This window comes from Sorex araneus, chromosome 2 (assembly GCF_027595985.1).
Source record: "Sorex araneus isolate mSorAra2 chromosome 2, mSorAra2.pri, whole genome shotgun sequence".
Lineage (NCBI taxonomy): Eukaryota > Metazoa > Chordata > Mammalia > Eulipotyphla > Soricidae > Sorex > Sorex araneus.
The window spans coordinates 155927967-155942967 of NC_073303.1; the positions used below are offsets into that span (position 1 = coordinate 155927967).

At 39.4% G+C, this 15001-nt stretch overlaps 1 pseudogene; it reads left to right on the forward strand.

Moving 5' to 3' along the window:
• Positions 1 to 12330: 12330 nt before the first annotated feature.
• On the forward strand, positions 12331 to 13642 carry LOC101547949 (tubulin alpha chain-like; annotated as a pseudogene).
• Positions 13643 to 15001: the final 1359 nt, after the last annotated feature.

Here is a 15001-nt window from a genome sequence, read left to right on the forward strand (position 1 = left end):
TCCATGTAAAGCCAGAATCTTTCATTACTGAATAAAAATATGCCATGTAAAAGAAGTGGAAAACAAAAACTTGCAACTACTCTCAGCCTAGGAGAAAGTAATGAAAGAAAGACTTTCTTGAGGAATCATAAGTACCTATCAACCCATATAAACAACAATAGCCCAAATCACAATGGCTTAATTTAAAAACGCTTCTAAGCAATCATTGCTCCCTGTCAAAGACAAGTACAAGTTCCCTCTTGAGTAAAATACATCAATTGTGTTGAACAGAAGTTGTAGGGAAATTGTAAAATAATTTTCTTCACACATAACCTCATATTATTCAGACTTACTTTAAGTGGCTAGTTCTCTTGTTCTTAAATGAACCTCATAAGAACTTATGAATTGCTCTTTACACATTAAAATTTTAAAAAGATGAAAGAAAACTCTACTATAACTACACAGAAATCAGTGACTTTCATTTTCTTTGCATCATTCCATCCTTTGGCCTGCCTGTTATTCTGGAGGGAAAAAGATCAGAAAAAGGAATCACCTTAGGATTTGTGCAAAGCTAATTGAACAGACACTTTTGGTTTCCCCCTACTACTTAGATGTGGAAACTAGCATCTACAATTGCTATTCACAAAGAGATACAGATCAGGATCATTGATATGGTGTGTCAACAGATAAGAATAAAAAGAACAAAAATGACTTCATGGGCTATAGGAAAACCAGTACTAATAAAACTTCTCAATGTCAACTTCTACATTAAAAATCTAAGAATTAAATCACAGAACTTCACATTTCAAGAAGAAAATGTAGAATAACTGAATGAAGAAATAAAGCAGAATAGAAATGAACTAAATAAAAATGTAACACTGTAGAACTGTCGTCCTATTGTTCATCAATTTGCTTGAGCGGGCACCAGTAACATCTCCATTGTGAGGCTTGTTTTTACTGTTTTTGGCATATTGATATGCCATGAGTAGTTTGCCAGGATGTGCCGTGCAGGTGGCATACTCTTGGTGGCTAGCCGGACTCTCCCAGAAAGACGGAAGAATTGAACCTGGGTCGGCTGCGTGCAAGGCAAACGCCCTACCTGCTCTAGTCCACTTTAAATTATATCCGAATCAAATTCTAAAAGAATTTGTGTTATGGTTCACAACACACTAATCCAAAAGTAATTATGGAATTAATAAAGTCTGTGGAAAAGCACAAAAATCTTCAAGGATTAAGATGGTATTCCCAATAAGACACAAAATATAATTAAACCAATTATTAAACATAGAATGGTATTGGCATTAGGTATACAAATAGTAAACTTCATATAATTTAATATAGGTATTGGGAAATGGTAACAAGTGGGGGAAAAAGTATGAAATTTATTACACATTTATCAGCATATCAATGCAAATATATGGATTTGATATATGACAGTAGTGAGATCAAATGGAATAGGGAATCTATACAATATGTTACTAAGTCATTGCTTACCCATATGAAAAATAAAATTGATTTATTCTATGTTGTAGGACAACATTGGTTTGTCCTTTCTGCCTTGCCATAGGGGGTTAAGGTTTATTGAGTTACCCCTATCACAGTGCTCCCATCCATATGTATTTATTTGTAACTTCTTTTTTTGTGCTCTGCTTCCCCAACTGGTCAATCACCATAATCTCTTTATCAGACTCTGTTAACTTGTCAATATTGCTTTTCTCTTCTCCTTAAGTCCTTTGCATAGTAAATTCAGAGCAAAGTCCTTATTATGTGGACATAGGAAGACAACTAATACTATTCCTTTGTAACTTAGGAGTTAACTGACTCCAAATAATATTCACTCCGGGGCATCTGTTCTTTTAATTTAAGCCTCAGTTGCCCTTACTTCTAGCACCCCAAAAGCAGGGTCCTTACAAGGGACTGGATGGACCCAGGGCAAGCTGTGAGCTACCCTGGCATCAAAATAGGCCAGACCAAAGTGCCATACTGTTTAAGTTAAGAGCATCGTCATGGACACACAAATTTTGTCTTTGTCCAAAAAAGTAATAACTAGATTAGGACCCTGCTAGGGTTAGGAAAGACTAATCTGGCCTGAGCACTATAGTCCGGGATCTATAGAGAGTTGTCCCCAGAAAAGTCACCCTACAAGCTTAACGTACTTCTTACTGTGTCTATACAGAATTACTAATATTAAAATGTTGAGCTAAGATGTTAATTAAGTCATTGGACTAAGGAAAGGAGAAAAATCCCTAAGTGGTATTTTGCCCTTGACCCTCATAGGCAATCAAGAAGTGCTATGATATGTTGATTGTGCCACCTGACCTGGGTGTCTGGTTGCTACCCCCAATGGGGGGAGTTGGTGAGAGACTAGAATGTGACCAAGGTGGGCAAGTTAGAATGCTGAGAGATGAGCGAGGGTGACAGGAAGTGACAGAAATTGTAAAAAACTAAAGCACGCCAAAGGGCGTGTGCACTCGAGGGCCCTCCGGGCGGCTCTGTCTCACGTTCGGTGCTCCAGAACTGCTGTGTGTGCTGTCGGTCAAGGGCAGGCGACAGAAGGAAGAAGGCCAAACTGGTTGCTCGATCAGTTTATTTCATTTTCTCTCTCTGCCTCTCTCCCAGCTTTGGATCTCTCTCTGGATCTCTGGATCTGGCCCCCCAACCCACTCTTACAGCCTAGTTAAATCCCCCAGCATGAGGGGGTTGGGGTGTACACATAGGTGTGGTCACGATCAATAGGGTAAGGTTCTTTTCCCTCAGGGGATGCTTCTCCTAGGACTTAAATCTCTTTCAGCAGGAGGATCCACCCAAGGGTGGAGTCCTATGAGTGTGTTTCTTCTCTTCTCATCCAGCAAACATATAAGCATTCATAGTATTAATCATTTTGTATGGACACAATAAGAAATGCATTAAAGCTTATAGAATTGCTCTCCTGGGGCCATCTTGATCTCAGACTACAGTGCTCAGGACAGATCAGTCTTTCCTATCCCTAGCAGGGTCCTAGTCTCATTATTACTTTTGGATCATGACAGCATTTGTCCATGATCAAGCTCTTAACTTATAGTTAAGAATTAGGCACTTTGGCCAGGCCCATCTCAATGCCAGGGTAGCACATAACTCACCACTTGCCCTGGATCCGTCCCGTCCCTCATCAGGATCCTGCTTTTAGGGTGCTAGGAACTGAGGGCAAATGAGGCTTAAGTGGAGAAAGCAGATGCCTGGGAATGAATAATATCCGAAGCCAATTAAATCCCAAGTTACAAAAGCGTAATATTGTCTTCTTGTGTCTATACAAAAAGGACATTGCTTTAAAGTAAATTATTCAAAAGACATAAGGAAAGAGAAAGGCAATATTAACTTATAATATAAGTTCAGTATCCTAGGAAGGTCTGACCTTACAAATTAGCAGAGTCAGATTAAGGGAAAGCCGCGGATTAACTGTTTTGGGGAAGAGAGCATAGAGAAGTGATTACAGCTAAACAAAGGGATGGGAGAGATTTGGGAACACCTTGAAGGGTATGACTGGGATAAGCCTAAACTCTGGGAAAAACTGGGATGAGCTCCTTGAGGCAAGGGGCGGAAAGGACAAAGTAATGTCATCCTACAAGAAATGAGCATCAGTAGGAGACTGGAATGGGGATCTTACTGAGACTGGGACAGGCATGTGGTGAGAATGGAATAAATGGCAACTGATCACCAACCAGCCTGCCCTTTTTCCTCTCTTATCCACTGATGGCATAGGTAATCCAGGGGGAGGAAGTGGTGTGAGACCACTGAATGCAGGTGGCAAGAGGGAGCCGTAGATTTCCTAGTCACTTGGTGGTTACACACTATGTACAGCAAATACTTCATGAGAAATAATATAAAGCCTTTCCAGAAAATACAAAACTTTCTTTTAAAGTCTTGAGATAGAGACAAAATTATTAAGTTAAATGCCATAAGAAGAATATATTTTAAAGTAGAAAGAAAGAAATTTCCCTTATTAAAATTGCTTTTCACAAATAGAAATTAAAATTCAAATACAAATATAAATTAATGGAAAATATAAATCTCATTTTAAAAGACAAATATTTGATAAAACAGGAAAAGAGTCATTTCCTCACTAAAAAAAGTGAGTAGCTAAAATAAACAACCAATTTGTTATTCTTTTCAGGAGTAAGGAAGAGCACACTAAAATCACGATCATAGTCAATTTAACAACTTAGCTGGAAAAAATTAAAAAGGTAAAATAAATATTAATGGCTATTTCTTTAAAACAAGTCTGTATTCTTTTTAATTTATGAAACAATTCTGAAACATTTACAAATCTTGAAAATATGCTTTTATCACCTATTAACTTCACAAGGATAATTTTCTTTGTTAAATTAATAGTTGCTAAGCAAGACAGAGATTGTTCGTCAAAACATTCCTTAAAATAAACAAAAAAGTTAGCCAAAATTCAAATCTAAAAATAACAGAGGGAAGCATACTAAAACTACAGTTTATACAACAATGATGCAGAATTACATAGGAAATGAATCGCTGCAGTGTATAATATGTAGTTTTGTTTTACAAATAAAATATTGAATAAGAACAAAATATTAAAAATGATTTAAGATGAATTATTCAAATGTAAGAACTTACATTTAAAGTAAGTAAGTATTGTCCTATATAACACCTATAAAATACGATTATGAAATTAGAAAGATAAATATAAAATACAGTTTAGTAGTTTCAAACTCACACATGTTAAAAGGAGAATGAGATATAATTTTCACCTGCTCAGTTTGTGATTTTGAAGAATTTTAGTAATTAATTTTTGATCAAGAATGTCAGGGTACAAATTTTGAATTTTTATAGCTCCTGGCAATTATAAAAGCATAATCTCTAAAACAACTGTATTATTAAATCTTTAAAATACAGTTCCAATTACCAAAGCAAAGATATATCACGAATCATGAAATCCCATTAATCACCATTTCTCGGGCAGGCTCAGTAACATCTCATTTCGTCCTTTCCCTGAGATCTTAGAAGTCTATTTTGACTCGACCATCCTAAAGGTGTTGCACTGGGGGCTCTTCAGGGTCAGGGGAATGAGATACAACTTGTTACTGGATTTTGCATATGAATACACCAAGGGAAGCTTGCAAGGCTGTCCCATGTGGGCAGGAAACTCAGAAGCTTGCCAGTTTCTCCCAGAGGGAGAAGTAAGCTAAAGATATTGCTTGCTTTTAAGTCTCTCTCTGGATGTTGGCCATTGATGGGATTACACACACCTGGGTTCCTCTGCCAGTATCTTCATGCATGAGGCCTGTCCGAACATGTGGAGAGGGGCCCCCAGCGTGGCTGTAGCTAGGTTCCAGTGGACTTTGGCGGCCGGGAGCTCTGCTTGGGGTGGGAAGGGAAGCTGGAGCCCATCCCCTCCAAGGAGTCCCTGTGAAGACAGCCAGGCATGCGGGCAAGAGACTCTCTGCCGATGACCACCAGAACCTAGCTACAGCCATGCTGGAGGCCCCTCTCCACACGTTCAGACAGGCCTCATGCATGAAGGTACTGGCAGAGGAACCCAGGTGTGCGTAATCCCATCAACGGCCAACATCCAGAGAGAGACTTAAAAGCAAGCTCTCAGAAGAGAGTGATGCAGAGAGTTTAATATTGCTCAAATATCTCTGAATTTCTAGAATTTATCGAGATGTCCTTTCTATTATTGTAAGTAAAATTTTCTGATCCTTAAGAAATCAACAGATGTAATACATTTGCTAAATTTGCCATTTTGATTGTCTATGGATTATTTTGACATTTGTTAAATAACATACCAAAAGAAAATGAGTAAATAAATATCTGATTACTTTTGACACAGGAGTTTCATATTGAACTAATCCTCAAGAAGATGCCACTGGCAACAAACACATAAAATACAGCTTTTTATGAGAACTTAGTGAGAAACTATTAGAAGCAAAACATTCACCAATGAAAGTTGGTTGAGTATGTTATATAAAAGAAACAAATGCATTATGCATTCAATTAAAATTTGGAGATAAATGTTATATTCACGGTATATGTAGATGAGAAAATGTTTTAAATTGTTCCATATAACCTGGGCGAGAAAGAGAATACACACTGATTTTTGAAAGAATTTAAAACAAATTGCTGCAGCAACTTTCAATAAGGAATTGCAAGAACATTTGTAGAAGTGGGATTTAAATAGTCACAGAGAGGTAGTAAAAAGGACCCAAAGGCAACATAATGGAGGAATTGATCCACAAAATTGAGTTTGGAGGGTAGGTGCAAGAGAAGGGTGCTAAAAAAGAAGCAAAACATCTGTAGAGAGGACTAGGGGATGACTCAGGGGCTCCAATGGTTCTCTTGCAGGTGTGAAGCTATAAATTCAATGCCAGTGACACTTCATACACTAAGTATGATCTTAGCAGCTCTGCTGTCTTTGATTTTGCGGTTCAAAGGGACTTCTAAACACAGGTGTGTGAGAGCACAGCAGTCAAACAATGTGACCCCAGGCAAGTCCCACAACTAAAAAAACAAACCCAAAATATTATGTGTAAGCAAGGAGTGTAACCCCCAAAATGTGTGTGTGCCCTGCTGTGTCCCCCAGTACACACTACAGCTTGATTGCTAGAGCACCAGATGGAAAGAAGTCCTACTCTCAACAAGTGTGGGTGAGGACATCACAACAAAAGGAGTGTGAGACTATGAACAACCAACACCAAGTGTGCTGCAACACAATCTTGTGTGAGACCTTCGGCAAGCACCACTACTCATAACATCAACAGAAGAACAGAAGGAAAAACAATATAGAAATCTTTAGAGTTTAAGTTTTAACTATAATTTTATTTTATATGTTTCTATTATTCGTTTCTTTTTTCTTTTTGGGTCATACATACCCGATGATGCACAGAGGTTACTCCTGGCTTTCCACTCAGGAATTACTCCTGGTGGTACTAATCATATGGGATGCTGGGGATCGAACCCGGGTTGACCGCATGCAAGGCAAATGCCCTACTCACTGTGCTATAGCTCCAGCCCCTGTTTCTATTATTCTTATAGGAAGAATGAATAGCAAAGATAATTTTATTATAAAAGCAAGTGTTCACAAGCACTTATACAGATTTTTTAAAAAAATTGTATCACTGTGATCATAGAACCTTACAAAGTTGTTCATTGTGAGGTTGATTAGAATATAGTCATACAGTGTTTCAACACCCATCCCTCCTTCATCAGTGTTCATCATACAGCACAGTTTTTTTTCCTTCATCCACCAACCTCCACCCCCCCACTTTTACTTCTCTCTCACTTGCTCTCTCTGACTCTGTCTGTGTTTCTCTCTCTGTTTTTCTGTCTCTCTCTGTCTATCTCTCTCTTTCCCTCTCTGCCTTCTGGGTATTGTGGTTTGAAATACAGATACTGAAAGGTTGTCAGAAATATCCTTTTACCTATTTTACCACTCCTTTATTGTCCAACATGATCATTTCCAGTTATTATTGTCATATTGTCATATTGTTCCCTTCTCATTGTTACCTACCCTCCACCCCCCACATCCTTGTGGTCGATTCCAGCCATTGATCAGTCCTTCTAGTCTCTGTTTTCCCTAGCCATGGATATTAGTTTTCTAATATATAGTTTTCTAATATATAGTTTTCTAATGTATAGCAATGGATACTATTTTTCTAATATATACATATATAATGTACCAAAATGAATGCATTCATTCTATATCTATCCCTCCACTTCTGATTCATTTCACTCAAGATGGTACTCTCTATGTCCATCCATTTATATGCAAATTTTATTAAGTCATTTTTCCTAACAGCTCCATAGTATTACATTGTGCAGAGCTTACCAGGCTCTGCCCTGTGGGTGAGATACTCTTGGTAGCTTCTTGAAGAGTCTGGCAAGCTACCAAGTGTATCCCTCCTGCACGGCAGAGCCTGGCAAGTTACCCATGGTGTATTCGATATGCCAAAAACAACAACAAGTGTCACAATGGAGACATTACTAGTGCCCGTTCGAGCAAATTGATGAACAATGGGATGACAATGTTACAGTGCTACAGATGTGCCATAGTTTCTTTATCCATTAATCTGTTCTCAGGCACTCAGGTTGTTTCCAGGTTCTGGCTATTGTGAATAGTGTGCTGCAATGAACATAGGAGTGTAGATGGTGTTTCTGTCATGTATATGTGGGCTCCCATCGTATATTTCCAAAAGTGGTATTACTGGGTCAAATGGGATGGGAGCTCAATTTCTAGTTTTTGAAGGAATGTCCTTATTGCTTTCCAAAAAGACTGAACCAGTCAGCATTACCACCAACAATGAATGAGAGTCCCTTTCTCCACACATCCACACCAGCACTGGATGCTCTTATTCTTTTGGATGTGTGCCAGTCTCTGTGGTGTGAGATATCTCATTGTTGTGATCCGCATCTCCATAATGATTAATGATAAGGAACATTTTTTTTCATGTGCCTTTTTGCCATTCTAATTTTTTCTTTGAGAAAGTTTCTGTTCATTCCGTCACCCTATTTTCTGATAGAATAGGTTTTTATTTTCTTTCTTTTATTTTTTTGTATATCTTTGATATTAATCCCTGATCAGAAGGGTATTGGGAGAATATCCTTTCCCATTCTGTACACTGTCTTTGTATCTTGGTCACTGTTTCTTTTCAGGTGCAGAAGCTTCTTAGTTTAAATTAGTCCCATTGGTTTATCTTCACTTCCACTTTATTGATAGTGTCATTTCATCCTTGAAAGCCTAAAATCAGGTTGAAGATATAGCACCCCATGTAGGGTGCTTTCTTAGCTCAAATTTAACTGGGTTGCTCCCTTGCACAACATATGCTTCCCCAGCCCTTCTAGGAGTGATTCCTCAACACAGAGTCAGGAGTAATTCCAGAGCACTTCTGGATGTGACCCCCAAACAAAAACCAACAAATAAGCCTAGGGGGAAAATCCATAAAACTGAGAAATAATCTCAAGTTTTAATCAATGCTTTATTATATAGAAAATATAATATGAAAGAGAGATAGTGAAAGTGATAAAGCAGTTTCTTGCATGGAACATACCTTAATTCAAATCCCAAATGCTACATATGTTCTACTAAAAACAACCAGGACTGATCCCTGAGCACTAAGCTAGGAATAATAACTAAACACTGACAGGTGTGGTCCAAATATTAAAATATTAACAAAAGGTAAAAAACAATGCAATTGGAATTATAGAGTTAAAAAAAATTAGAGGCCAGAGAGAAGGTTTCATCCCTGGAATTCCATATGTTTGTCCAAGCCCTGCCAACAGTGACCTCTAAGTGCAGAGCCAGGAATAAGTTCTGAGTATAGCCAGATAGGAGTACCAAAAGAAAAATAATTAAGGTGTGTCTAAGTTAGGCACCTGTTGGCTTTGATATGACAAGCAGTGCATGGTAGAACGAAGGTAGATGTTATGTGGAATGTGGGAAACTGAAGCCTGGAAAGGCTTCGATTATTTGCCTCCACAAACCTGATCTGACGTCCCTCTGAGAGGTTTTGAGTATCCAACCAATTGATAGTGGTTGTCAGGAGACATTACTAGGTATCATTGGGATACCTTTATATGGGTAGCCACACTAGAGAGAAGAAAATTTGCTCTGGATTATTAGAAAATAGCTTTGGCGAGCTAACTGACCAGGATAGCCATAGTGTAGAACTGATATATACCTGCATGACAGTATTAGTGCAGTATTTAGTACAGATAGTTACTGTACCACTGAAAACAATGCTAACTTAAACTTCTAAATACTCGTAAAATATGTTATAGAAGATGCAAAGCACTTTCAGAATCATGACAAAGAAACTCAAAAAAAGAAACTGGACTTTTGAAAGAGCACAGCAGAGACTGCACATTAGTTTATGAACACCACTGACAGTGACTCATGAAAAACTTCCAAGGGAGAATTTGCAGGAAACTGAAATGTTAGTATAAGCAAATATGAGTAAATGTCAGGAAATATATTTAGGATGAATCGTTAGGAGTCACAGAATATTGAAGCCGAAGAGCATTTGCAAGACATGTGAAAGAAAGCAAAATCTTCTATTTCCACACTCACTTTTGGGAAAAAGACAAATTCTGATTTTTAGAAGGGAAGTTGTCCAAACCTACTATAGCTTCAGCAATTATAAAAATGTTGACCAGACATTTTTATTTACATAACTTTTACTTTTGTACTTCTACCTTATTGTCTTTTAATTCTTTTTTTTGGAGTCCCACCCAGGACTGTTCCTTGTTCTGTGCCCAGGAATGTGAATTTTCTCAACACCACAAGAATAATGAGGAAAAAGATAAAGGGTCGAAAGTTTTTCTGTGGTGGCCTCGTGCATGGGTAGGGCAAGGCAATGGTGTTCAGTGGCCGGGAGTCGCATCCCCATGCTCTTCCAGACAGCAGGTGAACAGGAATCAGGCCCCGGGCTGGTCCTTCCCAGAGTCGTCCAATCTCTCCCTCATGGCATAGACCTAGTTGTCATTATGGCCATAGTCACAGTCATCAGAGTTCCATCATCCAAGTCTCCTCCCAGACCTCAAATTCTCCAAAGTCTCAGTTCTTCTTCTCCTCTTCAGCATCTTGTAATTGAACTTCTGGTTCTCAACATCTACTCTTTAGCATCTAGTCTTCACTCTAAGTTTTCTTTGCATGTCTTTTCTATCCCCAAGTCTTTGTCTCCCCCTTGCAACTCCCATTTTCAGTCTCTGCTTTTAGTCTCTCTCAAGTCTTGCTCCATCGTCTCCAGTCTTCAGTCTCTGTCTCTGTCTGCAACTCATCTTTTTTTTTTGGGGGGGGGGGTCACACCTGGCAGTGCACAGGGTTTACTCCTGGCTCATGCACTCAGGAATTACTCCTGGCGGTGCTTGGGGGACCGTATGGGATGCTGGGAATTGAACCTGGGTCGTCCACAGGCAAGGCAAAGGCCCTACCCACTGTACTATTGTTCCAGCCCCCTCAAGTCCCTTTTTAGTCTCCTGTTTTTCTCTCATCTTTAGTCTCAGTTTTTAGTCTCGTGGGGCTCAGGCACTCTATGTGCCTGGGAATGAACAGACAGCGGCAAACAAGGCAAATGGCCAACCCCCTGAATTATTGTGCCAACCCCTACTTTAACACTTTTTAATGTTGGGGCTACCCCAGCACAGTTAGAGTGCCACCAAAACTACACCTGTACTTTTTAGAAGACCCGCAGTGCTGGTAATCAAGCTTGGATTCTCACACACATAGACTTATGATCACCTCTTCAACTATCTCCCTGGTACTATTTGTAATGCGATTTGAGGTCCTAAAATTCTGAGATGTTAAATCAGCCTTTTCTAAGATGTATTAAAAAAGGAAGGGAAACTCAAACTGTGTTTTACTGATGTCTTACGATTAAACAGTTCTTAGCAATAATAGGTTTTCCTTTAAACATGTAGCATGATGTAGTAATGAGCATGGTTCAAGATTGTACAATAGTTTAAAATAATTCTATTCTTAGTTACACACAAATTTTAGACCCTGACATGCAAGCAAAATTGTCCCCTACATAGTACCAATCAGTGAAGCACACATAAGACTATGGTGTGTAATCTGCAATTACTTACCATATGACTATTAAAATTAAACACTTTAATCATGCTTCATCTGAATTTCATAATGTCATTATCAAACAATTGATGCAAGAATTTGAAGTTAGTATCAGACATAAAATAGTATCTACTTAATGTTTTTTAAATAAGACACTTAAATGATAGTATTTTGCTTTATTAAGGTTAAATAAAGTGCATTTTAAAATAAAATCTTCCTGTTACTTACATGTGGCTACTAGAGTGTATATATATATATGTATATATATATACACACATATATGTATATATATATATACACACACACACATATATATAATAGGTTTGTGCTTTCTTTGGAATACACTTATTACAAGAATTTTATAATTTTGTATAAATGTCCATTTTCTCTAAATATTTTACTTTCAGTAAAATGTTTTTCAACTTGCTTTAGTATATTAACAATGGGTTGATCAAAATTGCTTTTATTATAGTAAATCTTATTGCCAATGTTTTTTACCTTAGGCTTGCAAAATCATATATATTATTATCTATTCAAGAAAAAAAGGCTTGGTGGAGGGGATTGGGCACTGGTGGAGGGATATAAACAAAATGCAAACATGAAAGTTCATAAGTTTGTAACTGTAACTCATGGTGATTCACTAATAAAAAATAAAAATAAATAAATAAATAAATAATAATAAAAAAGGTTTACTGCTTCTTCCCCTAACTCTTCATAGTCTGCTAGCCAAAGAACCTCAACTCCGATCCTTTGCCTACTGCTATCCAGGAACTTGCCAAGTCCTCATCAAGTGTGAGTGCATCGCTATTCACTGTGGCAAGGCTGATGTCCAGATTGGCAATGCCTGTTGGGACCTCTACTTCCTGGAACATGGCATCCAGTCTGATAGCCAGATGCCTTGTGACAAAACCATTATGCAAGGATATGACTCCTTCCACACCTTCTTTGGCAAAGAAATGGGCACTGGCAAACATGTGCCCAGGGCACTTTGTAGAACTAGGGCCTGCAGTCATTGATGAAATTTGCACTGGCATCTGTTGTCAGCTCTTCAACTCTGAGCTCATCAAAGGCAAGGAAGATGTTGCCAATAACTATTCCTGTGGTCACTGCAGCACTGGTGAGGAGATCATTGGTCTCATTGGATAGAATTCGAAAGCTAACTGACAAGGACACGTGTCTTTAGGATTACTTGATACTCCACAGCTTTGGTTAGGGTACCGATTCTTGGTTCACCTCCCTGCTGATACTGATGGAACGTCTCTGTCAACTATGGCAAGAAGTCCAAACTCGAGTTTTCCATCTACCCACTGCAACTTCATCCTCACCTCCCACACCCTGCAACAATCTGACTTTGTCTTCATGGTGGACAATGAGGCCATCTGTGACATCTGTCATCGAAACCTTGATACTGAGCACCCAACCTACACTCACCTGAACAGATTGGTAAGGTAAATCGTGTTTTCTATCACTGCTTGATGGGGTCCTGAAGGTCCATCTGACTGAATTTCATTCCAACCCCGTTCTCTTTCTTGAATCCATTCCCCTTCTCTCACACACTCCCCTGTCATCTCTGTTAAGAAAGTCTACCACGAACAGCTCTCTGTTGCAGAGATCACCAACGCATGCTTTAAGCCGGCCAAGCATATGGTGAAGTACAATCCTCGCTGTGGTAAATATGGCTTGCTGCCTGTTCCACCGTGGTGACGTGGTTCACAAAGATGCCAGTGCTGCCATTGTAACCATTAAGATGAAGCACAGCTTCCAGTTTGTGGATTGGTGCCCCATTGGCCCCAAAGCTAGTATTAATTACCAGCCTCCCACTGTTGTTCCTGGCAGGGGGTAGGAGGGACCTGGCAAAAGTCCAGTGTGCTGTTTGCATGCTGAGGAACACCACAGCCATTGATGAGACCTGGTCGCCGGCACCACAAGTTGGTCTGATGTATGCCAAGCCTGCATTTGTTCACTAGTATGTGGGTGACGGCATGGAGGAGGGTGAATTCTGAGACCTGTAAGGACAAAGCCATTATAGAGTAGGATTATGAAGAGGCTGTATCAGATAGTGCAGATGTAGAGGATGAGGATGAAGAATATTAATCTGTCTGTTGCAGTGTTATATTACTGCTGTTTTGGAATTGTCTTATCTTTGTTGTCTACTGGGTATAACCTGTTAATAAAAGTGTGCTGTAAAGCATTCTAAAAAAATTACATATATAACATATCACTGTTTCACTGTCACTGTCATCTCATTGTTCATTGATTTGCTTGAGCGGGCACCAGTAAGGTCTCCATTCATCCCTCTCATATGCTAGTGTAGCCCAGTGGCATATTGGGGGCTCTTTCAGGGTCAGGGGAATGAGAACCGCTGTTGTTACTGTTTTTGGCATATCTAGTATGCCATGGGTAGCTTGCCAGGCTCTGCTGTGTGGGTGGGATACTCTCGGTAGCTTGCCAGGCTCTCTGAGAGGGACAGGGGCTTTTTGGGGAGGCCTGTAATTGCCTTTACAGGTGTCCGCAGTGTACCGAATGTAAGCTTTTTGTCAACTAGCATGTTGTAACAATCTGCACACTGATAAACATGCATCTGGCTGTGTCTCTGGGCAGCACCTGGGAAAATCGGCGACTTCAGGTTGATCTCCCTGAGGTTGATGGAGTGCGCCTAGAGGTTGATGAGCTGGCAGAGCAGTGCCATATTGTGGCAGATCTGTGTGACATGTCAAATACCTGTGCTGAGTCCCAGGTCTCCTTGTGGTTGGCTGACAGCAGCCCACAGTGGATGAGCTATTCTGTGCACTGCTGTCATGGCTCTATGTCTGATGGTGCTGTCACTTGACCCAGCCCGGGGCAGGTGGCAACGCTGCGGTCACCGCTGCAGTTTCTCTATGCCCCACCGACGCCATTTTGTCCAAATCTTGCAAAACAGCTAGAGATGTACATCAGCAACCATGCAACCATGCATAGAGTTCTAGCAGGGATCACATGTAGAGTTCCATGCCTGGCGTGCTGAGCTGCATGTTTTCTAAGTGAGACTGTGAGCTGGGTTCAAGAGAGTGTGAGAGAAAAAAAAAAGAGCACATGAGAGGTTCAGATGGTGTCTGCACCATCTTGCCTCCAATCAATATATAATATTTATATATTATAAATACAACCGAATATATAATATATACATAAATAATATATAACACATATCAGATTCATTTTCAAGAAGCAATGCTACTTTTATACATTAAAATTTAGCAAAAAAAGAGTTTTATTCTTTTTTTTTTTTTTTTGGGGAAAACACATGGCAAATGCTCAAGATTTACTCCTGACTATGTGCTCCAGGATTACTGCTGGCAGGTTTGGGGGCAAGTGTGTGGTACTTGGGATCAAACCCAGGTGAGTTACATGCCAGACTAGCAATTTACCCACTGTTCTATGTCTCTTATCCCAGCAATTTTTCCCCCTAGGCCTATC